Source organism: Nyctibius grandis (assembly GCF_013368605.1).
Source record: "Nyctibius grandis isolate bNycGra1 chromosome W unlocalized genomic scaffold, bNycGra1.pri SUPER_W_unloc_2, whole genome shotgun sequence".
Taxonomy (NCBI): Eukaryota; Metazoa; Chordata; class Aves; order Nyctibiiformes; family Nyctibiidae; genus Nyctibius; species Nyctibius grandis.
Genome location: NW_027167473.1, coordinates 4415235 through 4442734, shown reverse-complemented (window position 1 = coordinate 4442734; position 27500 = coordinate 4415235). Strand labels below are relative to the sequence as shown.

Sequence of the window (27500 nt, the reverse complement as noted above, 5' to 3'; positions counted from 1 at the left end):
GTGTGTCTACACGCGTGCACACGCGCATCTCTGGGATACGCACTCAGCCTTGTTACTGATTGAACCTGCAAACAGGAAAGCAGCAGCCACATCTATTGGCTTGGGACAGAGAAACCCCTGGGCTTGTCTCCAGTAGCCAGGCAGGAGGAATCCTGGAGTCTGCCAGAGGTAGCAGCCTTATAACATCCTTTAACAGTGTTCACCCCTGTTTTGAACTCTCATGAGAGAAGGCTAACTTCTTGTCTTGCATTAAAAAAAACATTTGATACAGATGAGAACTACAGTTTGCCAATCTATCAAGTTACTAAGAGCAGTCCTAGCAGTTTGGGTACTCCTGTAAATAAAATAAAATACGTGTTAAAATGCTAGCACTCACTTGGCCCTGAACTTGTTTGTATTAAGGGTTAGTAAGTATCCTTGCCCAGTCACCAATAGCTGGTCTAGATAAAAAAAAAAATGAACTGTACTTCATTCTTAGCTTTCATAATGCGTCATTGTCTTCTTGCATTCAGAGCATGTAGCATATGCTGATATAGGACCAGTTTGGCTTTTTTATTTTCCCCTCTCAAGAAGATAAGCGCCACTCTTTCCTTCCATCTGAATTACAACATTGCTGTGTTCTCTCCAAGTGTCAGGTTCCGGATTAAGATCTGCTTTATTAGTAAATCTAGAAATTAAATGCAGTCAGTCCTGAGAAGGACCCGCCTGATTAATAACTCCAATGCAGTCAGTCCCAAGAGGGACCCGCCCATTCAATGCAGTCAGTCCACGTGGGACCCGCCTGATTAATCACCCGGTATAAATCACCCCCAAAATCCTGACCAGAAATAAAATAGATTCGTGATCCTTGAGTTCGGACAAAGCACAACCGAGGCACGGTATCAATAAACTTAACTTTGACTTTATTAAGTCCAGCAATGAGGCAACTTAGTGAGCAAGGAAGGGAGAGAGAGAGAGAGAGAGAAGTAAGTAAAAGGAAGAGAGGAAAAGAGAACAGTTGGATCCCGCGGCGTCCCGTGGGTCCTCTGTTGATTCTCGGCAGTCAGGAGTGGGCGTGCGCGGTGGGGCAAAATGGCCTCTCTAATAGAGAATTTTTGCAGAGTCATGTGACATGGAGCCGCCAGTCACAGTTTGCACCACTCACAGGCCCGAGGGCGGGACAGGTCCGGTTCCCGTGCCGTAGGATTGGCCCATTGCCAGGCTGTCGCCCGATATCCCGGATGGGTCTCTCCGAGGGGGTGGAGGGCTGGAGGGCGGAGACGTTACTCACTTCTAGTCGGCGACTGACTTCTTGTCTCAGAAAATGTCATCAAGGTCAGGTAGTCCTGTACCCCAGAAGATGGCATCTGAGCACGTGGGATAGGACAGTTTCTGAGACAATGCCGAAGAAAAAGGGGGACAAGGAACAGATCCCCACACCAAGTAAGGGGAGATATTTGATAATCCCTTTTAGAAAACATCTTCATTGATCATAAGCTTGTGTTGTGACGTGTTTTCAGAATGCTCTGGTGATAAACCTATAAATCAGGTTCTTCAACCACAATATAAATGAGGACATTTTTTGCTGAAGGAATGGATTCTGTTGCAGCAGATGCATCCTCAAGTCTATTCTCCTCTACAGCCAAGGGATTTTCTATTCTCTGTGTGAACCTTTGTGTTGGTACCAACACAAAGGCATTTAATGCCACTCTGCTTTCAGTGTGGCAATGTTTAACATTTCTTTGAATTTTCTCTGAATGCAGTAGAAAAAAGTACCCAAAGGAGGTGGTGAGAGATTGTTCAGTTACATTGCATTCTGGTTTTTGCCTATTGATGTCATCAATTTTCATTGTACCATAGTGTTTATCATTACCTTAAGCAGTATAAAAACAAAACTAATAATTGCAGGCTATGCCTTTGATTTTGATGGAGGAAGATAAAGAAGCAGTATTCATTGTTTGTCTTTATAACATCTGGATATTTACTGTGTGAATTACCTTTAAAAAAAATTGCCTTCTTTAGTCAAGCTAAAATGTTCATGTGATTATCCTCTGTTTGGAAAGTGATGGAAAAATATTTTTTCCTTTTATGTTGGAAAATATATGAAGATTTTTGAGATATGACAGATTTCCATCTGAAAATTTTTTGAAAATTCAGTGAAATGGAGAGCAGATACTTTAAAATAGATTTTTGAGAATAATACTGCTTGCTGTGGATCTTCAAACCCAAATCTTTTTAACAGACCAATCATTTTCTTCTGTTATTCTCATTTGTGCAGATGTGGTGAGTTGACCCAAGCTAGCAGCTAAGTACCATACAGCCACTTGCTCACTCCCCCTCCACCAGCGGGACAGGGGAGAGAATAGAAGAGCAAAAGCAAGAAAACTCATGTGTTGAAATAAAGATAATATAATAAGCTAAGGAAAGAGGAAGAATAAAGAAAAAAATGAAAAAAGAAGATGATGCAAAGACAATCACTTGCCACCTCCTACAAGTAGACTGATGCCCAGACAGTCCCTGAGCAATGGCTACTTACCCAAAACCCCCCTCCCCTCCAATTTTATTGCTGAGCATGACATTATATGGCATGGAATATCCCTTTGGTCAGTTCAGGTCAGCTGTTCTGGTTGTGTCTCCTCCCAACTTCTTGCACACCCCAACCTATGCGCTGTGGGGCAGAGTGAGAAACGGAGAAGGCCTTGACACTGTGTAAGCACTGTTCAGCAATAGCTAAAACATCTCTATGTTATCAACCCTGTTTTGGTCACAAATCCAAAAGAGCACTGCACTGCCACATCTCTCTCCCTCCTGAATAAGCTCTGCTACCCATGATGGGCTCCAAGCTGTCTGTGGATGACACTGTGAATGTTGTGATTGTCAAAGGCGGCTTTGGAGGGATTACAGGTGCAAGCCAGCTGAAGTCCTGGGCAATCCCCTTTTTGCAGGTGGCTAGCACCATACAGGCTGCTATGAAAAAAATTAACTCCATCCCAGCCAGACCCAGTACAGCAGAAAATTGATTTTTTTGGTCTTTTTGCCACCACATGGTATCAGGACTGCTTGAATTTTGGGCTGTTTTTACTTGTCCTTTCATAAAGGATGTTACATGGGTGTTTCCTGAAGTTCCTTTTTCTACTAATTCTGGCAGGCTTTCCCTTTTTTTCTTTATCAAAAATGAATGTTTCTTTTTCCTTTGAGCTGTTTTGAATTAATACATGTAGGTAGTGTTAGGTGAGTTTAGTAGGTTAAGATTTCTATGTGGTGAATGGATTTTAAGGAGTTTTGGATGCTAATTTTCAGATTATTTTTCTGTCTTTTCAGGTCTCTGGATGGCAGACTGAAAAGAAATGCAGTTTTAAGAGGTATGCCTCATGTAGCCCAAAATATTCCTGAGTAGCATATATGTTAATGATAAAGCCACTCCTTTGAGGAGGAGTCTCTTTGCTCGTCCTTGTTTCTGTGAGTCTAATAAGTTTTCTTTGCTGGACTCCCTGAAAGCTGCTTCTTCAAACTTGTTTTGTTAGTGGCATAACTTTACTGAAGAGGTCTGTAATATACTGCTTGCCCTTCAGGTTGATAATTTTAACAAGACATTACCTTAGTAGAGAAAGTATAGCATGAATGAGGATACTTGACTGACACCTGTCTACCCCCTTCCACCCTCTCCTGTGGTTTATTTTCTTTAAATTGGGAGTGTACTCCAAATACTTCTATAGTTTTCTCTACTCCATTCTCTACTCCATTTGAGTTCTATCCACAGGCGGATCACAATATTCCAGATGCGGCCTCACCAGGGCAGAGTAGAGGGGGAGGAGAACCTCTCTTGACCTGCTAACCACACCCCTTCTAATACACCCCAGGATGCCATTGGCCTTCTTGGCCACAAGGGCACATTGCTGGCTCATGGTCATCCTGCTGTCCACTAGGATCCCCAGGTCCCTTTCCCCTCCGCTGGTCTCCAACAGGTCTGTCCCCAACTTGTACTGGTACATGGGGTTGTTCTTGCCCAGATGCAGGACTCTACACTTGCCCTTGTTCTATTTCATTAAATTTCTCCCCGCCCAACTCTCCAGCCTGTCCAGGTCTCTCTGAATGGCTGCGCAGCCTTCCGGCATCTCAGCCACTCCTCCCAGTTTTGTGTCATCAGCGAACTTGCTGACAGTGCACTCTAATCCCTCATCCAAGTCATTAATGAATATATTGAATAGAACTGGTCCCAGTACCGACCCTTGAGGGACTCCACTAGACACAGGCCTCCAACTGGACTCTGTCCCATTGACCACCACTCTCTGGCTTCTTTCCTTCAGCCAGTTCACAATCCACCTCACTACCCGATCATCCAGACCACACTTCCTCAGTTTAGCTGCGAGGATGCTGTGGGAGACCGTGTCAAACGCTTTACTGAAATCGAGATAGACCACATCCACAGCTTTACCATCATCTATCCACCGGGTTACGTCCTCATAAAAGGCTGTCAGGTTGGTTAAGCATGACTTCCCCTTGGTGAAGCCATGTTGATTGCCCCTAATGATCCTCCTATCCTTGATGTGCCTAGAGACAGCACCAAGAACAAGTTGTTCCATCACCTTTCCGGGGATGGAGGTGAGGCTGACCGGTCTATAGTTACCCGGGTCCTCCTTCTTGCCCTTTTTGAAGACTGGAGTGACATTCGCTTTCCTCCAGTCCTCAGGCACCTCTCCCATTCCCTACGACTTAGCAAAGATGATGGAGAGTGGCCTAGCAATGACTTCCGCCAGCTCCCTCAGCACCCGCGGGTGCATCCCATCAGGGCCCATGGATTTATGGACGTCCAGATTGCTTAATTGGTCCCTGACCCAGCCCTCATCAACCAAGACAGACTCCTCCTCTATCCTGACTTCTTCTGAGGCCTCAGGGGTCCGGGGCTCCTCAGGACAGCCTCCAGCAGTATAGACAGAGGCAAAGAAGGCATTCAGTAACTCCGCCTTCTTTTTATCCTCTGTCTCCAGGGCCCCCACCTCATTCATCAGTGGGCCTACATTGCCTCTAGTGTTGGTTTTACCTGCAATGTATTTGAAGAAGCCCTTTCTGTTGTCCTTGACCTCTCTTGCAAGGTTTAATTCCAAGGAGGCCTTAGCTTTCCTAGTTGCCTCCCTACATCCTCTGACAACAGACTTATATTCCTCCCAAGTGGCCAGCCCCTCCTTCCATGATCTGTACACCCTCTTCTTCCACTTGAGTTTGCCCAGCAGTTCCCTGTTTAACCATGCAGGTCTCCTGGTACCCTTTCTTGACTTCCTACCTGCTGGGATGCTCTGATCTTGAGCTCGGAAGAAGCAGTCCTTGAATGCTAACCAACTATCTTGGGCCCCCTTACCTTCTAGTACCCTGTCCCATGGGATTTCCCCTAGCAATTGCTTGAAAAGGCCAAAGTTGGCCCTACTGAAGTCCAGGGTTGTGATTCTGCTAGCTATTCTGGTCCTGCCACATGAGATCCTGAACTCCACCATCTCATGGTCACTACAACCAAGGCTGCCCTCAACCTTCACCGCTTCAACCAGACCCTCCTTGTTAGCAAGCACAAGATCCAGCAGCGCTCCTCTCCTAGTTGGCTCATCCACCATTTGCATCAGAAAGTTATCATCAATGCACTGGAGGAACCTCCTGGACTGAGGATGGCTGGCTGAGTAGGCCTCCCAGCAAATATCAGGGTAGTTGAAGTCCCCCATGACAACCAGGGCCTGTAATTGTGAGACTGCTCTCAGCTGCCTGTAGAAGGCCTCATCACCCTCCTCATCCTGATCCGGTGGCCTGTAATAGACACCCACAACAGTGTCACCCCTGCCAGCCTGCCCCTTAATTCGCACCCACAAACTCTCAACTCGCTCCTGATCCTCCCCTGGACAGAACTCAATACATTCTAGCTGCTCACTCACATAAAGAGCAACTCCACCACCTCTCCTTAGTGGCCTGTCTTTCCTGAACAGGACAGCCATCCATGACCACATTCCAGTCATGCGAGGTGTCCCACCAGGTCTCTGTAATTGCCACTAGATCATAGCCCCCCGATCGAACACGGATTTCCAACTCCTCCTGTTTATTCCCCATGCTGCGTGCATTGGTGTACAGGCATGTCAGGGAGCGAGCTGAGCACACTGATTTCACCCCAGGGGGATGGGAGGCCTCCTGGTCTACCTCAACACTAGAGCGTTGCCCCAGTGGTGCAAGCCCAGCTACCACCCCATCCCCCTTCGAATCTAGTTTAAAGCTCTCCGAATGAGCCCTGCTAATTCCTGTCCCAGAACCCTTTTGCCCCTACGACATAAACCTTTCCCATGTATTACGGTCACGCCTGGTGTCTTATAAAACCAGCCATTATCAAAGAACCCAAAGCCCTGCCTGTAGCACCAGTCTCGTAGCCAGGCATTTATAGAGAGAATCCTACTATTCCATCCCACGTCATCACCTGAAAATGGGAGGAGGGAGGAGAAAACAACTTGTGCCCCAGACTCTTTCACCAACCGTCCTAGGGCCTTGTAGTCTTTCTTCATCCCCCTCAGACTACAGGATGCAGCTTCTTCCCCACCTGTCTGGAAGATCAGCAGGGGGTAGTAGTCTGTGGCCTTCACCAGGTTGGGGAGTTTCCTGGTGATATCCCTGATTTGGGCTCCAGGCAGACTGCAGACCTCCCTGTGATGGGGGTCAGCTCTGCATATTGGGCCCTCAGTTCCCTTTAGGAAGGAGTCTCCAACCATTAAAACTCTTCTCTTCTTCCTTGTGGAGGAGGTAGCTATACGCCTGTCAGGTTTTTCTGACTGTGGTGGGACCTCTGATATAGGTTGCCCCTCCACCACATCCCCATTGGACTGGCTGTATTCCACCAGGGCACCTATACTGTTCCTAGCCTCAGTGTGGTATAACATAACATTATTTAGAATGAAAAAGAAGAAATACTAGTCTCTGTTCAAACAATCATTTTGGCATATTGGCTGGATATTTGGATCTGATTGTTTTTTGTTTTGGTTTTCATGTTCCATCTGTTCAGAGGTCTGCCTCTTTTACTCCAGTGTTGATATGTTGTGTCTGAATAATTCAGTACTTTACAGCTGCTAGCAAAAGCACTCTCCTAGAAATTAAATTTGCTAGTTCTTCCCTTATCAATTTCAGGATTCATTCAAGAAATTGTAAGGAATCTGTTCCCTTTCTTACAGTTTGGAACAGATTTTAGAAAAAAATAGCCTTTTTTTTTTTCATTCTCAGAAAGCTAGGTCTCATTCAGTCTTTTTAGTACTCTCATATTTCTAATTTTTCAAAAGAAAACTTTTCCTTCTCTTCAGGATTGAGTCAGGTCTCTGAAACTTTAGAAGGTCTCCTATTTCTTTAAGGTAGTCACAATGTGGATTTTTTGGCTCTGTCTAAAGAATGGTTCCTAGTGAAAAGTACTTATTTTTTTGGGTTTAAAAACAGCTCTTCAACTCATCACAGAACTGCTTGTTTCACTGGCTTCTAAGCTCTCTTTGCAAGGGTCCTAAAGAGTGATCTAACCTGAAAAGGGCCGATTTCTCACATTTCATGTTTCCTGCTTTCTTTTTCAGTAACTGGGACACAAATTAGTTTTAAAGAGGTATCCTCTATCTGAGAAGAGTTTTATCATTTAAAAACTGTGAAATTAGAGTGGAGAGTAGCTTCCTCCCTTCCAATAATGGATTTTAGGGTAGGGGATCACCTTATGATGCTGGTTCTCACTTACTGGCTGGGTTAAGAGTAAGATGTTTCTGATCAAATGCCATTATGCAGTAGATAAAGAATTTCAGACAGTTATTTACAGTACTTCTCAGTTTGTTTAAGACTTTCTGCTGTAGCAGATTGTTTAAACAAGTAACTGAGTAGCAGAGCTAATGAAGCTTTGTATCCTACAGATTTGTTTTGATTGGCCGTGACTGACTTTTTAATCACGTTACACTAAGATTTTTGTGTAACTCTCCAATAATCACTACAAAACAATATTTTGGATAGAGGTTTGGTGGCAGCTGAAGGATTGCTGCCTTCAGTTGTGGAAAACATATTCAAAAGCTGAGGGTAAGATTGCAAATGCTCAAGTCTTGGTCCCTCCCTGACTGTTTGCTTTTATTTAAGAACATAAATATCTATGAGATTTCTACCTGTGAACTTGACTGCAATCATATGAAAAATTCAGAAGTTCTTGGGCATGCATCTTGTATGCACTGACTAGTCACATAAGCATTGTTACTGAAGGAAGCCAAGCTAAAAACATCTTCACTTAATATATAGATATGTATTTCACATATTAACTCCAGTGCACTCTAGTGAGTTTATAAATCAGTCTCTAATCCAGAAGGCTGAATTTGGAGATGTGATTTTTTTTAATTAAGAATAAGAATTTGATGCAAGAAGACTTTAGTCTAGGTGATGCTTTGCAAAGCAGGCAGGGCGGACATTCCGGTGGGAGTCTGTTATAGACCACCCAACCAGGATGAGCAGGCGGACGAGGCGTTTTACAAGCGGCTGTCAGAAGCCGCCCGGTCGCCGGCCCTTGTACTCGTGGGCGACTTCAACTTGCCGGATGTCTGCTGGAAATACAACATGGCAGAGAGGAAGCAATCTAGGAGGTTCCTCGAATGTGTGGAGGACAACTTCCTCATGCAAGTGGTGAATGAGCCCAATAGAGGAGGGGCCCTGCTTGACCTGGTGTTTGTGAACAGGGAGGGACTAGTGGGAGATGTGAGGGTCGGTGGCCGTCTTGGGAATAGCGACCACGAAATGTTAGAGTTTTCGATAGTGGGGGAAGTAAGGAGGGGCAAGAGCAGAACTTCTGCCTTAGATTTCCGGCGGGCGGAATTTAGCCTGTTTAAGAGGCTGGTGGACCGAGTCCCTTGGGAATCGGTCCTGGAGGGCAAAGGAGTTCAGGAAGGCTGGACATGCTTCAAAAGGGAATTGCTAAATATTCAGGAGCAGGCTGTCCCAGTCTGTAGGAAGACAAGCCGTCGGGGAAAAAGACCGGCCTGGTTAAACAGAGAACTTAGGCTAGAAATTAAGGAAAAAAAGAGAGCCTACTTGCTCTGGAAGAAGGGTCGGGTAACTTGGGAGGTCTGTAGGGACGTGGCCAGGTCGTGTAGGGAGAAGATTAGAAGGGCCAAAGCTCAATTAGAGCTTGATTTGGCTGCTATGGTCAAGGATAACAAAAAAAGTCTCTACAAATACATCAACAGCAAAAGGAGGGTCAAGGAGAGCCTCCACCACTTGCTGAATGAGGAGGGTAGTGCAGTGTCAGGGGATGAGGAAAAGGCAGAGGTGCTCAATGCCTTCTTTGCCTCGGTCTTTAATGTCAAGACCGGTTGTCCTCAGGAGACTTGGCCCCCAGAGCCTGAAGTTAGGGACGGGGGGCTGTGTGAACCCCCCGTAATCCAGGAGGAGACGGTTAGTGACCTGCTGTGCCAGTTGGACACCCACAAGGCTATGGGCCCGGATGGGATTCACCCCAGAGTAATGAAGGAACTGGCAAATGAACTTGCCAAACCACTCTCGATTATCTACCGGCAGTCCTGGTTAACTGGAGAAGTTCCAGCTGACTGGAAATTAGCAAATGTAACGCCCATCTACAAGAAGGGCCAGAAGGATGATCCAGGGAACTATAGGCCTGTCAGCCTGACATTGGTGCCAGGCAAGGTGATGGAACAGATCATCCTGAGTGCCATTACACGGCACATGCAGGACAATCGGGGCATTGGGGCCAGCCAACATGGATTCATGAAAGGCAGGTCCTGCTCGACCAACCTGGTCTCCTTCTATGACCAAGTGACCCGCTTAGTAGATGAGGGCAGGGCTGTGGATGTATCTATCTAGACTTCAGTAAGGCATTCGACAGTGTCTCCCACAGCATCCTCCTAGACAAACTGGCTGCCTGGGGCTTGGATGGGTGGACTCTTCGATGGGTTAAAAACTGGCTGGATGGCCAAGCCCAGAGAGTGGTGGTGAATGGGGCAAAGTCCAACTGGCGGCCGGTCACTAGCGGTGTTCCCCAGGGCTCAGTTCTGGGGCTGGTGCTGTTCAATATCTTTATAGATGATCTAGATGTAGGGACTGAGTGCACCCTCAGCAAATTTGCAGATGACACCAAGCTGGGTGGCAGTGTCGCTCTGCTGGAGGGTAGGAAGGCCCTGCAGAGGGATCTGGACAGGTTAGATAGATGGGCCGAGACCAACGGCATGAGGTTCAACAAGAACAAGTGCCGGGTCTTACACTTCGGCCACAACAACCCCATGCAGCGCTACAGGCTGGGGGAAGAGTGGTTAGAAAGCGGCCCGGTGGAAAGAGACCTGGGGGTGCTGATGGACAGGCGGCTAAACATGAGCCAGCAGTGTGCCCAGGTGGCCAAGAAGGCCAATGGCATCCTGGCCTCTATTAGGAATAGTGTAGCCAGCCGGTCTGGGGAAGTGATCGTCCCTCTGTACTGGGCACTGGTGAGGCCGCACCTTGAATCCTGTGTCCAGTTCTGGGCTCCGCACTTCAAGAAAGATGTTGAGGTGTTGGAGCGAGTCCAGAGGAGGGCGACCAAGCTGGTGAAGGGTCTGGAGGGTCTGACCTGTGAGGAATGGCTGAGGGAGCTGGGGTTGTTTAGCCTGGAGAAGAGGAGGCTCAGAGGTGACCTTAGTGCAGTCTCCAACTACCTGAAGGGAGGTTGTAGTGAAGTGGGAGTCGGCCTCTTCTCCCGGGCAACTAGCGATAGGACAAGAGGGCACAGCCTCAAGCTTTGCCAGGGGAGGTTCAGGTTGGACATTAGGAAGCATTTCTTCTCAGAAAGGGTCATTAGCCATTGGAAGGGGCTGCCCAGGGAGGTGGTGGAGTCACCATCTCTGGAGGTGTTTAAGAAAAGACTGGACATGGCACTTAGTGCCATGGTCTAGTTGCCATGGTGGTGTCAGGGCAATGGTTGGACTCGATGATCCCAGAGGTCTCTTCCAACCTGGTTGATTCTGTGATTCTGTGAAAGATAAACTTATACTCTCTTCTTGTAACTTAAAGCTGCAGCTACTTTCACCTCTAATCTTTTTCTGCTAGTTGTAAAAGCAACAAGGTTTAAATCCTGTGATCATGCTTTCTTAATATAGTAGAGTTGATTTCTATGTAGTTATGGCCAGATATTGTTTTCCTCAAGTACTTAGTGCAGCTTGAAAACAGTCCAAAGGATAAGAAATTTGTCTTTCATATCACTTGAATAGACCAATGCATGAGGTATTAATATTTGATTCCCTGCTTAATAGGGGTGAACAATGTGATTTCATTTGTTTTGTAATTTTAAATAGACTGAGCTTTACATGAGCACTTCCTATTTATTTGCAACAAAATAAATTTAAAGTTGAATGCAGGTAGGAATCTGGGCACTAGGTTAGTGGATTATAGACTCAGGAAGGATGGGATAATTTGTTCCAAATCCATCTCTTGTTTAATAATGGCCATAGGACTTCCCTCAGTTGTTGTTTGAACTATTGGAAGGCATAATAAGTTGTGTTTGAATGTTACAAGCCACCTTACAGCTTACATATACTGGAAATATGTATTTACTCTTCAGAGGTATTTCTGTTCCTTCTGTAAGAGGTTTCTCCAGAAGGCCTGACCCATACTGCCAACATGCAGCTGTTAAAACAAGAGAAGAGATTCACTACACATGCAGAGGTCCTGACATATAAGTTCCAGCACAAGATGAATCTCTGACAGACAATGAATTTTTGAAGTTTCATAAGTTTTCAGCATCAGATTTCAGTTCAGCCTGCATCTTCTGGGCTTGAGCCATACGCAACTCAAGCTACATGTTGTCCTTTGCTCACAGAAGGGTCAAAAAATTGGGATACATCAGCATTTTTAAAGACAGTGTCACGGTTTAAGGCTGGGCTGGCTATTAAACCGATGGCAGACGCTCCCTTTCCCTCCCGCAGAAGGGGAAGGAAAAGAGAAAAGAGAAAAGGGAGAGAGACTTATGGGTTGGAAAGTTAAAACAGTTTTAATGAACTATAATAATGAAAAAGAGTATAATAATAGTAATGGAAATAATTAAATATATGCAAATATATACAAAACCAAGATCAAGCTCCCCTGATGAAGATCATGTCACCACCGGCACTGCAGGGCAGGCTCTGGGAAGGCCCAGACTGGACTCGGCAACAGACAGGAATTGGATTCAGGAATGCACGGATTGGGATTGAGGGCAGGAGAAAAATGGACAGAGTCCTCTTGGGACACCGGCCATAGAAGAAGAGAGTGAGACCCTCATGGTCCCCCCACTTTATACTGAGAATGACGTGTATGGGATGGAACACCTCGTCGGTCAATTTTGGGTCACGTGTCCTGTCCGCTCCTCCCTGGAGGTGTGACCCTTCTGCGGCTCTTCACTCATAAGCCGTGAGGAATTTAGCAGTGACCTTGGTTTCTCTAAGAATAAGTCCAGCAAGAGCCTTTCTGCATAACATCCCTACCGGTGCCTCAGTGATAACTACAAACTTCGAGCGTTATCAGTTCTAGAAGCAGACACTGTCTGCAAAAATCATAGAATCATAGAATGGTTTGGGTTGGAAGGGACCTTAAAGATCATCTAGTTCCAACCCCCCTGCCACGGGCAGGGACACCTTTTGACTAGACCAGGTTGCATGACCAAAACATGCAGTTAGTTTCAGAAAGTGCAGTTACTTAGAAGAGACTTAGCTGACAGTAAAAATCACTGAAAGGAAAATTTGTTCTGTTTTAGGCCAAACCAGGACAGACAGCTAAGCCATAACAGTGAAATGCCTTAAAAAGCTATATTAGAAGAAGTAATGCCAGATATACTTGTAACTCTTTAGAAAGACAAGAAGAAGCTAGCAGCAAAATGGTAGATTATGAAGATGTCAGTTTGATGAGACTAGAGGTACTGACTGACCTAGACCTTGGAGACAAACTGATGTGCTTCCCAATATGCTTTTTTAAATCTGTGAAGTGAACATTGATATATCATTCAAAATATTCTTAAGTTACCATTATCCTTTCTCTTTAAAGTAATATCTGAAATGGGAAGTTCTGAGCCAACCATGGGGTGATTCCCATTTGAGTTTTGATACAAAAATCGGAGATCTCCAAACCCCCTTGCTTTCTAACTTTCCTCACCGAAGTGGGAAGCTCGGTGCGGCTGGGTAAGGAGTCCGAAAGGAAACTCAGTAACCCCAGAGTGTTATTAAGCAGGCATTCTTTATTGCAGCGCTGGGCAGCACTGGGGATTATCCACCATGAGTGCTCCGCCGGTTTGGCAGATTTTCAGAGACCATATACCATAAAGTCATACATAGTCATAGGATTTCTGAGAACTCATTTACATAACCATGAGATATGCAAATGTCCGCTTTGTATGCGCAGTCATTTTCTCTGGTGGTCGTCAGGGGTCTTCAGATGAAGGCCGGTAGTCTTCCTCACTGTGTTCTCTGACTGACCCCTGCTTCTGCGCAAACTCAGTCCGGGGATCACGTAGGCCATGTAGACCATGTCCTTCGAGGCAGCTGTTGCAACTCCCTTATCTTTAGGTTTCCGTGCCTCTGTTTTCCCAGGGCCAAGTTGTCTGAAGTAAAATACAGCCATCTTAATTAAAACTATCTTCTCAAGGCCCAGTTGTCTGAAGTGAGATATAGCCACCTAAATTACAAAAGCTCCCCTTTGTTTATTTATATAACTAGGCTAATCGAGTGTCTAAGGTATTTACAACATCTTCCTTGTTCTTGGGGCTCCAACTGTTTCAGTTGAGATGTTTTGTTTAGAGAGGAAAAGAGAAAACAATTATTAAAAAAAACCCAGAAACTACTCTGGTGGGTTAACCTTGGCTAGCCACCAGATGCCCACAAAGCTGCTCTCTCACTCCCCCTCCTCAACAGGACAAGAGGAGAAAATATGATGAAAAAGCTCATGGGTCGAGATAAGGACTGGGAGATCACTCAGCAATTACCATCACAGGCAAAACAGACTCCACTTGGGGAAATTAATTTAATTAATAAATTAATAACAGAGTAGGATAGTGAGAAATAAGAACAAAACTAAAATCACCTTTCTCCCATCCCCCCTTTTTCCCAGGTCTACCTCCTCCCCGCTGTCCTGAGCAGTGCAGGAAGATGGAGAATGGGGGTTGCAGTCAGTTCATAATGCTTCAGCTCTGCTGCTCCTTCCTACTCACACTCTTCCTCTGCTCCAGCATGGGTCCCCCACGGGCCACAGTTCCTGCCAGGAGCTTGCTCTAGTGTGGGGTCCTCCACAGGCTGCAGGGTGGATATCTGCTCCAACGTGGTCCTCCATGGGCTGCAGGGGAACAATGTGCTTCACCATGGTCTTCTCCACAGGCTGCAAGGGAATCTCTGCTCCAGCACCTGGAGCACCTGTAGTGTCAGGGGATGAGGAAAAGGCAGAGGTGCTCAATGCCTTCTTTGCCTCGGTCTTTAATGTCAAGACCGGTTGTCCTCAGGAGACTCGGCCCCCAGAGCCTGAAGTTAGGGACGGGGGGCTGTGTGAACCTCCCAGGATCCAGGAGGAGACGGTTAGTGACCTGCTGTGCCAGTTGGACACCCACAAGGCTATGGGCCCGGATGGGATTCACCCCAGAGTAATGAAGGAACTGGCAGATGAACTTGCCAAACCACTCTCGATTATCTACCAGCAGTCCTGGTTAACTGGAGAAGTTCCAGCTGACTGGAAATTAGCAAATGTAACGCCCATCTACAAGAAGAGCCGGAAGGATGATCCGGGGAACTATAGGCCTGTCAGCCTGACCTCGGTGCCAGGCAAGGTGATGGAACAGATCATCCTGAGTGCCATTACACGGCACATGCAGGACAATCGGGGCATCGGGGCCAGCCAACATGGATTCATGAGAGGCAGGTCCTGCTCGACCAACCTGGTCTCCTTCTATGACCAAGTGACCCGCTTAGTAGATGAGGGCAGGGCTGTGGATGTAGTCTATCTAGACTTCAGTAAGGCATTCGACAGTGTCTCCCACAGCATCCTCCTAGACAAACTGGCTGCCCGGGGCTTGGATGGGTGGACTCTTCGATGGGTTAAAAACTGGCTGGATGGCCGAGCCCAGAGAGTGGTGGTGAATGGGGCAAAGTCCAACTGGCGGCCGGTCACTAGCGGTGTTCCCCAGGGCTCAGTTCTGGGGATGGTGCTGTTCAATATCTTTAGAGATGATCTAGACGTAGGGATTGAGTGCACCCTCAGCAAATTTGCAGATGACACCAAGCTGGGTGGCAGTGTCGCTCTGCTGGAGGGTAGGAAGGCCCTGCAGAGGGATCTGGACAGGTTAGATAGATGGGCCGAGACCAACGGCATGAGGTTCAACAAGAACAAGTGCCGGGTCTTACACTTCGGCCACAACAACCCCATGCAGCGCTACAGGCTGGGGGTAAGAGTGGTGAGAAAGCGGCCGGGCGGAAAGAGACCTGGGGGTGCTGATCGACAGCCGGCTAAACATGAGCCAGCAGTGTGCCCAGGTGGCCAAGAAGGCCAATGGCATCCTGGCCTCTATTAGGAATAGTGTAGCCAGCCGGTCTGGGGAAGTGATCGTCCCTCTGTACTCAGCACTGGTGAGGCCGCACCTTGAATCCTGTGTCCAGTTCTGGGCCCTGCACTTCAAGAAAGATGTTGAGGTGTTGGAGCGAGTCCAGAGGAGGGCGACCAAGCTGGTGAAGGGTCTGGAGGGTCTGACCTGTGAGGAACGGCTGAGGGAGCTGGGGTTGTTTAGCCTGGAGAAGAGGAGGCTCAGAGGTGACCTTAGTGCAGTCTACAACTACCTGAAGGGAGGTTGTAGCGCAGTGGGAGTCAGCCTCTTCTCCCGGGCAACTAGCGATAGGACAAGAGGACATAGCCTCAAGCTTCGCCAGGGGAGGTTCAGGTTGGACATTAGGAAGAATTTCTTTTCAGAAAGGGTTATTAGACATTGGAAGGGGCTGCCCAGGGAGGTGGTGGAGTCACCATCTCTGGATGTGTTTAAGAAAAGACTGGACATGGCACTTAGTGCCATGGTCTAGTTGCCATGGTGGTGTCAGGGCAATGGTTGGACTCGATGATCCCTGAGGTCTCTTCCAACCTGGTTGGTTTATTCTGTTGATTCACCTCCTCCCCCTCCCCCTTCACTGACCTTGGTGTCTGCAGGGTTGTTTCTCTCACATTTTTCTCACTCCTCTCCCTCACAGCTGCTGTGCAGCATTTTTTACCCTTTCTTAAATATTTTATCACAGAGATGCCACCAGCTTCCCTGACTGGCTCAGCTTTGGCCAGTGGTGGTGGGTCTGTTTTAGAGCCGTCTGAAACTGTCTCTGTCTGATATGGGGGCAGTTCCTGATCTCTTCTCACAGAGGCCACCCCTGTAGCCCCCCTGCTATCAAAACCTTGCCATGTAAACCCAGTACAACTCCTGAGATACATAAAGAAGAAATGAGAGGACTCAAATTACCACCTTAAATGAGAAATTAAAATTAAGAAGAGCAAACAATTAATGAATCCTTAGGAAAAAATGTATTTAGGAATTTCTCAGATCTGTTCTGTATCACATAACAGGAAAGTGAGTATTACAAACTGAATTACATCATCTCCCATTAACTAATTTTTAATTCTAACTAATTGTACTGAGATGGAGTTAACTTTCTTCATAGCAGCCTGCATGGTGCTGTTTTGTATTTGTAGCTAAAACAGTGTTGATAACACACCAATGTTTTGGCTATTGCTAAATGGTGCTTGCACAGCATCAAGACTTTCTCTCTTCCCTCCCTCACACACACATACACAGGGAGCAGGCTGGGGGTGGGCAAGAGGTTGGGAGGGGACATAGCCATGACAGCTGACCCCAACTGAACAAAGGGATATTCCATACCATATGACACCATACTCAGCAATAAATGCTCAGGGAAAGGAGGAGGAATTGGGGACATTTGTGATTATGGTATTTGTCTTCCCAAGCAACCATTATGCATACTGAGGCCCTGCTTCCCAGGAAGTGGCTAAACATCTGCCTGCTGATGGGAAGTAGCTAATTAATTCCTCTTCTTGCTTTGCTTGCGCACACAGCTTTGGCTTTTCCTTATAAAACTGTCATTATCTTGGTCCCTCTATTTTCTCCCCATCCTGTGAGAGAGGAGAGTGAGCAAGAGGCTGGATGGGTGTTGACCAGGGTCAACCCACCACACTAATATATTTATGAAAGTTAAACACTGATGATTCAAGATACAAAGCTACAATACTTAGGAAGAAACTCCTCATGTGAGTAGATGTTTAACATGGGATTTCTTGCACATTCCTGTCTGGCATCTGTTAACATCTATCACCTCAGACGGGATACTGGGTTAGTTGAACCACAGGTCTGTTCTGGTGAGAAAGTACCAGCACTCTATGACCTACCACCTAACAAATGTTCAAGTCATTTACATCATATGAAATAAACCAGATTTTATAAAATCACCACAAGTGTATTTTTCCTGTAACCATACACACACTCAGAAGTACACTGTTGTAGGGGAAAAGCTTTTGAATTACGTCTAATTAAAAGATTAGAAGCAAACAGAGCAAATAAATACAAGAATTACAAAGCTATTAATGTTGGAACTATTTTGACACATCATCATAAAGGCATACAAAAATAACCCCCAAAACTCTAGTGTTAAGCAATTTTAATTTCACTTACACAGTTATTGAATACACTCCCAGACTTGTGTTGATGTTTGCTGAAAGTTATTTCTATGTTACCAATAGTGAATTCAACATTTATTGAAGTCTAAGATTTTACATTTGTCTAAATAGTTTACAAATTCCTTGTGAAATATTATTAGTTTTGTGATTATCAATCAACTACACAAAATAGTTAATCCTTCTACTGATGGATTCCTATAAAAGCATCAAGACAGATTTATGTTCAGACAGTTTCAATAGTCTTTAAAAAGTTTCAGCATCTGTCTTTAGTGCCTAGCTAACAGTCTCAAAGGCCTAAATTAACCTAGCATTCACATCTATCACAAAGAGTGGAATAAAAACAGACTTCAAGCACTTCAGAGATCTTCTTGGAAGAATCCTATGGGATATAGCCCTAGAGAGAAGAGAGGTCCAGGAGAGCTGGTTTATATTCAAGGATCACATTCTCCAAACTCAAGAAAGGTCCATTCCAACAAGTAGGAAAGCAAGGAAAGGTGGCAGGAAGCCTGCATGGATGAGCAAGGAGCTCCTGATTGAACTCAGCCATGAAAAGGAAGTGTACAAGAGGTAGAAGCAGGGGCAGGGTACTCAGGACAAGTATAGAGATTGTAGGGTGCAAGACGACTTTGTTACAGTAACCCAGGATAGTTCGCCTCCCCCATCTGAGTATGTAGAGTCCCAAGCACATCTTATCTTGTTGTTATGGTAACCTGGGATAGTTCGCTTCCCCCCATCTGCACGTACCCTTGCTTGGGTGCCAACGTGAAGGCCAGCTGTGAATCTCGGAATTCGGACAAAAGCACCTGCATTACATCAGTGAGTTCGCTAATGAGGAAAACAGGACATTGCATATGTATGATATGTTAATCAGCAAAAGTTTTATTATCCACCTCTGCGATGCTTTCCCTTAAGCTTCACTCCCAAGCAGGGTTCCACTGCATTGGGTCCCTATTTGATTAGCGTCGGTGTCCCCACCATGGTAACGCTACACTTTCATTAAAGCCAAAGCTTTCACTTGCTGTGTGTTGTGCCTTGTCCCTGAGGGATCTGTACCTGCTTTCCACTCATAACAGAGATGCTGTCTGATCTTGCAGGGATGGTGTTAGAAAAGCCAAGGCCAACTTGGAGCTGAATCTGGCAAGGGGTGTGAAGGACAACAAAAAAGGACTCTACAAGTACATAAACAGCAAAAGGAAGACTAGGGAAAACATGGGCCAGCTGTTGAACGGAGCAGGAGAACTGGTGACAAGGGACATGGAAAAGTCCAAGGTACTCAGTGTGTTCTTTGCCTCAGTCTTTACTGACAAGACTGGCCTTCGGGAATCCCAAGTCCCTGAGACCAGAGGGAAAGTGTGGAGCAAGGAAGATTTACCCTTGGTGGAGGAGGACCAGTTTAGGGAGCACTTAAATAAACTGGACATACATAAATCCATGGGGCTTGATGGATTGCACCCACAAGTGCTGAGAGAGCTGACTGATGTCATGGTGAGGCCACTCTCGATTATCTTTGAATGGTCATGGTGACTGGGAGAGGTTCCTGAACACTGGAAGAAAGTAAATGACACTCCTACCTTCAAAAAGGGCAAGAAGGAAGATCTGGAGAACTACAAGCCAGTCAGCCTCACCTCAGTCCCTGTGAAAGTGATGGAGAAAATCCACCTGGAAACTGTTTCCAGACACATGAAAGCCAAGAAGGTGATCAGGAGACAGAGGATAAAAAGAAGGCGGAGTTACTGAATGCCTTCTTTGCCTCTGTCTATACTGCTGGAGGCTGTCCTGAGGAGCCCCGGACCCCTGAGGCCCCAGAAGAAGTCAGGATAGAGGAGGAGTCTGTCTTGGTAGATGAGGGCTGGGTCAGGGACCAATTAAGCAATCTGGATGTCCATAAATCCATGGGCCCTGATGGGATGCACCCGCGGGTGCTGAGGGAGCTGGCGGAAGTCATTGCTAGGCCACTCTCCATCATCGTTGCTAAGTCGTGGGCAACGGGAGAGGTGCCTGAGGACTGGAGGAAAGCGAATGTCACTCCAGTCTTCAAAAAGGGCAAGAAGGAGGACCCGGGTAACTATAGACCAGTCAGCCTCACCTCCATCCCTGGAAAGGTGATGGAACAACTTGTCCTTGGTGCTGTCTCTAGGCACATCAAGGATAGGAGGATCATTAGGGGCAGTCAACATGGCTTCACCAAGGGGAAGTCATGCTTAACCAACTTGATAGCCTTTTATGAGGACATAACCCGGTGGATAGATGATGGTAAAGCTGTGGATGTGGTCTATCTCGATTTCAGTAAAGCGTTTGACACGGTCTCCCACAGCATCCTCGCAGCTAAACTGAGGAAGTGTGGTCTGGATGATCGGGTAGTGAGGTGGATTGTGAACTGGCTGAAGGAAAGAAGCCAGAGAGTGGTGGTTAATGGGACTGAGTCCAGTTGGAGGCCTGTGTCTAGTGGAGTCCCTCAAGGGTCGGTACTGGGACCAGTTCTATTCAATATATTCATTAATGACTTGGATGAGGGAATAGAGTGCACTGTCAGCAAGTTCGCTGATGACACCAAACTGGGAGGAGTGGCTGACACGCCAGAAGGCTGCGCAGCCATTCAGAGAGACCTGGACAGGCTGGAGAGTTGGGCGGGGAGAAATTTAATGAAATAGAACAAGGGCAAGTGTAGAGTCCTGCATCTGGGCAAGAACAACCCCATGTACCAGTACAAGTTGGGGGCAGACCTGTTGGAGACCAGCGGAGGGGAAAGGGACCTGGGGGTCCTAGTGGACAACAGGATGACCATGAGCCAGCAATGTGCCCTTGTGGCCAAGAAGGCCAATGGCATCCTGGGGTGTATTAGAAGGGGTGTGGTTAGCAGGTCAAGAGAGGTTCTCCTCCCCCTCTACTCTGCCCTGGTGAGGCCGCATCTGGAATATTGTGTCCAGTTCTGGGCCCCTCAGTTCAAGAAGGACAGGGAACTGCTAGAGAGAGTCCAGTGCAGAGCCACGAAGATGATTAAGGGAGTGGAACATCTCCCTTATGAGGAGAGGCTGAGGGAGATGGGTCTCTTTAGCTTAGGGAAGAGGAGACTGAGGGGTCACCTCATTAATGTTTATAAATATGTAAAGGGCAAGTGTCATGAGGATGGAGCCAGGCTCTTCTCAGTGACATCCCTTGACAGGACAAGGGGCAATGGGTGCAAGCTGGAACACAGGAGGTTCCAGATAAATATGAGGAAAAACTTCTTTACGGTGAGGGTGACCGAACACTGGAACAGGCTGCCCAGAGAGGTTGTGGAGTCTCCTTCTCTGGAGACATTCAAAACCCGCCTGGACGCGTTCCTGTGTGATATGGTGTAGGTAATCCTGCTCCGGCAGGGGGATTGGACTAGATGATCTTTCGAGGTCCCTTCCAATCCCTAACATTCTGTGATTCTGTGATTCTGAGTAGTCAGCATGGATTTAGAAAGGAGAAATCATGCTTAACCAACCTGACAGCCTTCTACAATGAGGTGACTAGCTTGGTGGATGAGGGGAGAGCAGTGGATGTTGTTTACCTTGACTTTAGTAAGGCTTCTGACACTGTCTCACATAATATCATCATAGACAAGCTGACAAAGTACAGATTAGATGATAAGTGGGCAGTGAGGTGGGCTGAAAACTGGCTGAATGACCAGGGTTGTGAATGGCAAGGGTTGTGAGCAGTGGCACAAAATTCAGTTGGAGGCAAGTCAGAAGTGGTGTATGCTGGGGGTCAATACTGGAGTAAATACTGTTTAACATCTTCATTAATGACCTAGATGCTGGGACACGCTCAGTAAGTTCACAGACAATACAAAACTGGGAGGAGTGGCTGATACACCAGAGGTTTGTGCTGCCATTCAGAGGGACCTTGACAGGCTGGAGAATTGGGCAGAGAGGAACCTCATGAAGTTCAGCAAGGGGAAATGTCAAGTCCTGCCCCTGGGGAAGAATAACCCCAGGCACCAGTACACGCTGGCTAGAAAGTAGCTCTGCAGAGAAGGACCCTGGGGTTCTGTTGGACAACAAGTTGACCATGAGCCATAATGCGCTCTTGTGGGAAAGAAGTCCAACAGTATACTGGGCTGCATAAGGAGAAGTGTTGCCAGTATGTTGAGGGAGGTGATCTTTCCTCTCTATTCAGCACTGGTGAGGTCATATCTGGAGTATGGTGTCCAGTTCTGGACTCCTCAGTATGAGAAAGATATGGCCTTACTGGAGCAAGTCCAGTGCAGGGCTACTAAGATGATTAAGGGACTGGAGCATCTTTCTTATGAGGACAGGCCAAGAGAGCAGGAACTCTTCAGCCTGGAGAAGAGAAGGCTCAAAGGGGATCTTATCAATGTGTGTTAATACCTTATGGGAGAGAATGAAGATGAAGGAGCCAGACTCTTCTCAGTAGTACCCAGTGACAAGACAAGAAGCAATTGGCACAAATTTAAACACACGAAATTCTGACTGAACAGAAGAAAAGACTTTTTTTTTTACTGTGAGGGTAGTCAAACACTGGCAGAGGTTGCTCATAGAGGTTGTGGAGCCTCCATCCTTGAAGATATTCAAAACCCGACTGGACAGAGTCCTGGGCAACCTTCTCTAGTTGACCCCGCTTGAGGACTAGATGGTTTCACGAGGTCCCTTCCAACCTAAATGATACTGTGAAAAGCATGTTTACCAGCAGCTAAATTTCTCTGGACAATTCCACTTGAAGTAGCATTCTTCTGCTCAGACTACGGACATTTTCTGCACAGGTAATTAACCTGATATGTGGCAGATAAGGACCAACACTATATAGCAAGCTAATACAAGGTCCAAAAAAAGCTTAGATTGGGAAGACTGAGATTAGTCATCTTGCTTTAACTAACCCTATTCTCTAGGCAAATCCAAGTTTTCCTCTTAATTCCTTCTACAATATTATCTTTCAAAAAAAGGTATGAGATAGAAGGCAATACACCCCCCGCACCCCCCTTTTGGAACGCAGGCAACATGCTCTGTAAAAATCCTATCTTCCTACCTCTTAATCAGCAAGCACCTCGTCCAAAAGGAAGTCAAAAGTGAATTTGAAAACTTTTGCAGAGCAAGTAATCCAACCTAATTTTGAATTTAAAAAGGAAAAAGAAATACCTCTGCCTTCCTCTTTATTGGGATGCATCACTCCTGAGCCTGGAGGAGGTGGTCCTTGAATACTAACCAGCTTGCTTGGGCCCCTCTTCCCTCCAGGGTTTTATCCCATGATACTCTCCCAAGCAGGTCCCTGAAGAGGCCAAAGTCTGCTCTCCTGAAGCCCAGGGTGGTAAGCTTGCTGTGCGCCCTCCTTGCTGCCCTATGGATCTTGAACTCCACCATTTCATGGTCGCTGCAGCCAAGGCTGCCCTTGAGCTTCACGCTCCCCACCAGCCCCTCCATGTTGGTGAGAACAAGGTCCAGCATGGCACCTCTCCTCATTAGGTCCTCTACCACTTATTGTGGCTTGCATCTTATTTTGAAGTGACTAATGCCCTGGAAAAAGTTGCCTCTGTACCTCTACTTCCTGCTAATAGATTCCAGTGTCTGTTCTTTAAACAACTGCTGAGTTTTCTGGTGTGCTTCTTGCAAGTTCTATAAAAATATCACCAGGTTTATTTGCTGCTTAGGTGTAATCAGGGAATTCTACTAGATGTATATTTTTCCTTTACCAAAAAATATCTGATTTTTATTTCCCATTCATTAAATGGATGTTTGTCTAGATGTGTGTATTATCTTTGCTATCCTCTGTTTCTCTGATAAAAATGGCTTTAATTAGGCTACCTATTTTGTAGCATTTTTCTTCTTTATTCTATAGTTATTTCGCATCTTATTATATTTTCTCCTACCTGAGCTCTTACTGGTTGATGCCTCATTTGGCATTGCTTGACTACACTATAATGGGGGGGAAAAATATCCAGTGTTCTCCAGAGGAGAAATTATTTCTTTATTTCAGTTTTTACCATAATGCTTGGTTAATGCTTGAATTCACTCCTTGGTAATCCATGCACACCCATAGTTTTGGCTGAATTCCTGCCTAGTCAAATAACTAGTTATATTTAATTTTTGTGCCTGGCTGTTTGCCATTTTAGGTATACTTTTAGCCTTCCTAACTATTTTTACCTATTAAAAATTATGCTTTCTATTGCCTTCAGAAGGATTCACTTCCTATTTGGCTAGTGGTTCAAACAACAGTTTAAGCCATCTCCTAAATATTTCTGAAGAATGGACATAAATAGCTAGCTGTTCTCCTATGCTATAGAAATGTGTGTAGTTCATATAGTTTTTTAAATTGGAGATCTCATTTGCTATATTGAAACTGCTAAATATGTGGCTGCTCTTCAGTTGCATGGAAACCTAGCTATAAAATAAGGTTTAGAAAAGAAGTAATCGAGTTTCCTGGTATAGGTTCTGATCTATCTGATGATATACTGTGCAAACAAATAATGTTTTCATTCTTCTTTGACAACTAGTTACTAGGTCAATGAAATCTCAAACACCATAAAATGAATTTGGGTTCTGTATCTTTTACTACTTAGCCCTAAGGCCTAGAAGTCTTCAGTTACTCTTATATATCACACAGTGTAGATTTTACAGTGCTTGAGAGAAAACGCACTTCAGTAGTTTATAATAGAATGTAATTACCTTTTTCAATGCTGATAGTTTGAAAGTTTAGCTGCTGATAGTTCTTTATGCTTAGTTTACCATTTAGTCTATTTACCTTAATCCTTTTCTATGTTTAACCAACTTAGGGTTCAGGCTACCATCTTGTCATATTCCTGTCTGAAGCTTTGCATACTGTGAAAAATGTTTCACTATTCAAATTCTGAAATATATTCCAAAATAAACTCAGTTAAAATAAGTATTTGTGAGCCATGCCTACTCAGTCAGTTTACTGAAGAGCAAGGTTATCTGGTAACAGAGTGTAATCTGGTAATCTGCAGTGTGGGAACAAAATGTAACAGATTGTAAACCAATTTAATATCCTGTTTTAATTAAATCTAATGTTGTCATCTTATTCTACCAGTGCAATTTTTATTTCAATATATATGTATAAGCAGGCGGTTTCTTTATCATATTAAAAACTGCCCACATAAGGGTTTTTTTTTGGGATCAGAATGTATCTGCTTCCTGGGTAACTTATCCTCTCTTGTATTTTAAACAAAAGGAATGAAAAATGTTGCATATATTCTGAGGATAAACAGAACATAAATCGAAGTATTCAATTGCAGTTAGGGGGAGGGAAAATTTAGGAAGCTTGAAGTTAAAGGTTACTTAGTTTCCTAGCACAGTTTGAAGTGACTTTTTAATTTTTTAAAATTTTTGTTACTGCTCTTTTTGAGTTTCCATAGGCAGAATGATAATATATATTTAAAAGGTAGCAGCATATTCATTATTTAAAGCATGCATTTTGTAGTGTCTTTCTGTTTAGTCTACCAGTGATGGGTAATGTTGCAAAAAAAAAAAAAGCAAGCTATTTAATTTTTAAATTCTGAATGCCTTCCTTTTAATGGTGGTTGTAGCATCCTTTAATTTGGAAAGGGGGGGGGAGCTCTGTATTTCACATTTCTTAGTACAACAGGGTGTAGCTCTACTGATGGGACAAGAAGTTTAGTTTGTCATGTTTTCTTTATTTAATTTGATTTTTAACATTTAAGAAACCTAGTTTATTTTACTTTTCAGCTCCCTTTTTCAGATACGGATTCAAAATCATGCTCTAACCATAAGGAGATGTGAGGCTGACAGTGTGGTTAACCCAACTTTGTCAAATCAGGCCTATTCCTTTTGATTTTGCACTTTGCCAATTACAGGAGGATCATCTCACTTCACTTTCAGATGTCTTAATTACTAGCTTGACTGAAATTACTTAGATGAGTAAAATAGGATTTGATCTTAAATCTGCATCCCCTGGTGTATTGGATGTAAGTGGCAAGGGAAGCGGGCTGCAGGGGTGTGGGAAGAGGTCACGGACTGCCCTGTGCTGGACATAGCTGGCTTGGCAATGGACCCACCACAGGCCAAAGTTTGTGGCACCTCTGTGTCCTGGTTTGGCCCAAACCAGGCCAATTAGTCTTAGAGAAACCAAGGTCACTGCTAAATTCCTCATTGCTTATGAGTGAAGAGCTGAAGGGGGGTCACACCTGCAGGGAGGAACAGACAGGGCAGGTGACCCAAGATGGACCAATGAGATATTCCATCCCATAAATGTCATTCTCACTTTCCTATTTATCACTAACCCACTGCCTCCTGGAGGTGGGGCCCAGGAGGGAGGGGCCCTCCTGTCTTCCACTGATTGGTACCAGCTTTGCCAATTCTCCAGTTAAAAGCCTGCAGGTGTGATGGCAGGGGGAGCTACTGCCTTTTCCCCTCTGCCTGTGCTGGGGGAGGTACTGCCTTTTCCCCTCTACCCATGCTGGGGGAGCAACTCTGCCTGAGGAGGATTTCCAAGCTCTTGATCTTGGTTTTGTATATATTTGTATATATTTGATTATTTCTATTATTGTTATTATACTCTTTTTCATTACTATAGTTTATTGAAACTGTTTTAACTTTCCAACCCATAAGTCTCTCTCCCTTTTCCCTTTCCCCTTGGGTGGGGGGGGGGGGGGGAGGGTTAACAGAGACCGTCTGCCACAGGTTTAATCGCCAGCCCAGCTTTAAACTGTGACAGATTTATTGGTGCCCAACGTGGGGCTTGAGAGAAGCTCCAACAGGTTGCTCTGATAAGTTGAATCCTGGCTCTGGTGGGAGGAGACCCGGAGAGCTCAGCTGAGAGAGTAACAGATTTCTTCCTTTGAGATTTATGAGGGGTTGGAAAGTTAAAACAGATAGTGAAGATGGTGATGTCATTTTTGAATGCTGTGTTATCTCATCTTTTTATGGAGTTTCTTTCACAGTTGAGTATTGCAATGATGCCTTACCTGCCGTGGGCACTGTGTTATTGCTTGCTTCTTATGAATGTTTACATGCAGTTTAGCATTGGGCGCTGGTCGAAATGTATTGTTTTGGTATGGGGTTTGATATTGATTTATGCCGTGATAAACTGGGCAGTTAATATTCCGATCTCTTATCTCTATGACACAATGATGGGCAGCTTTAATCGCGAATCAGTAGCAGCGACTTCATCTGCACGCTCCAGGCGTCCTTTAGCTGATTCTGTTAATGATTACACTTCCAGTTTTACTTCAGGAAATAGTACCTTCTCCTTTTCTGCCAAGCTGATTCCACTAGATTTTGCGAAATTAGGATGGTGCTGTCTAGGTGGCATGTTTTTATTTTTGGTTGTCCTGAATGTGTTTCTGATGTGGGATAAGATTAAATATCGGTGCAGGGACAGTTGTAGGTGTTATGCAGCCACCTCAGATCCTACAGTGTGTGCTGCCGCTACAGCCACTAAATCCACTGAAACCTCGGCAGCCTGTACCACAGCTGCTACACCCCCCCAAGATGGCCACTGCAGCTACTCAGACTCTCAGCACTCCCACGACAGCCACTGCATCTACTCAGACCCCAGCATCTATCGAATCTGTACCAATTGCTCCTGTAACCAGGAAGAAATACCAAAAGAAATCAGCTTGTGAAGAGAAGGATGATGACTCAGAGCCTTCTAAGGCAGAGCCATCATATGACCCAGGTGAGGGCCCTTCTCAGGCAGAGTTAGGGCCCAACACAGAGGGGGGTTTCCTCGATCGTCCTTTTAAAGCAGACCCATCACAGAAGAAAGGTCCTTCTAAAGCAGAACTATCACAAGAGGAGGACTCGGACGTAGAGATAACCTACCACTCCTTATCCCTGAAGGACCTGAGAAATATAAGGAAAGACTTCAGCCGTTAT

At 45.4% G+C, this 27500-nt stretch overlaps 1 protein-coding gene across 2 annotated transcripts in view; it reads left to right on the top strand.

The window, feature by feature from the left end:
* Positions 1-27500, top strand: part of LOC137677170 (polycomb group RING finger protein 3-like) — a 147732-nt gene that overhangs the window by 75859 nt on the left and 44373 nt on the right. For both annotated transcript variants that reach the window (XM_068424424.1, XM_068424421.1), the window contains exon 2: positions 3301-3341. The gene's annotated coding sequence lies outside the window, so the exon portion shown is untranslated. The remainder of the gene's footprint in view (positions 1-3300; positions 3342-27500) is intronic.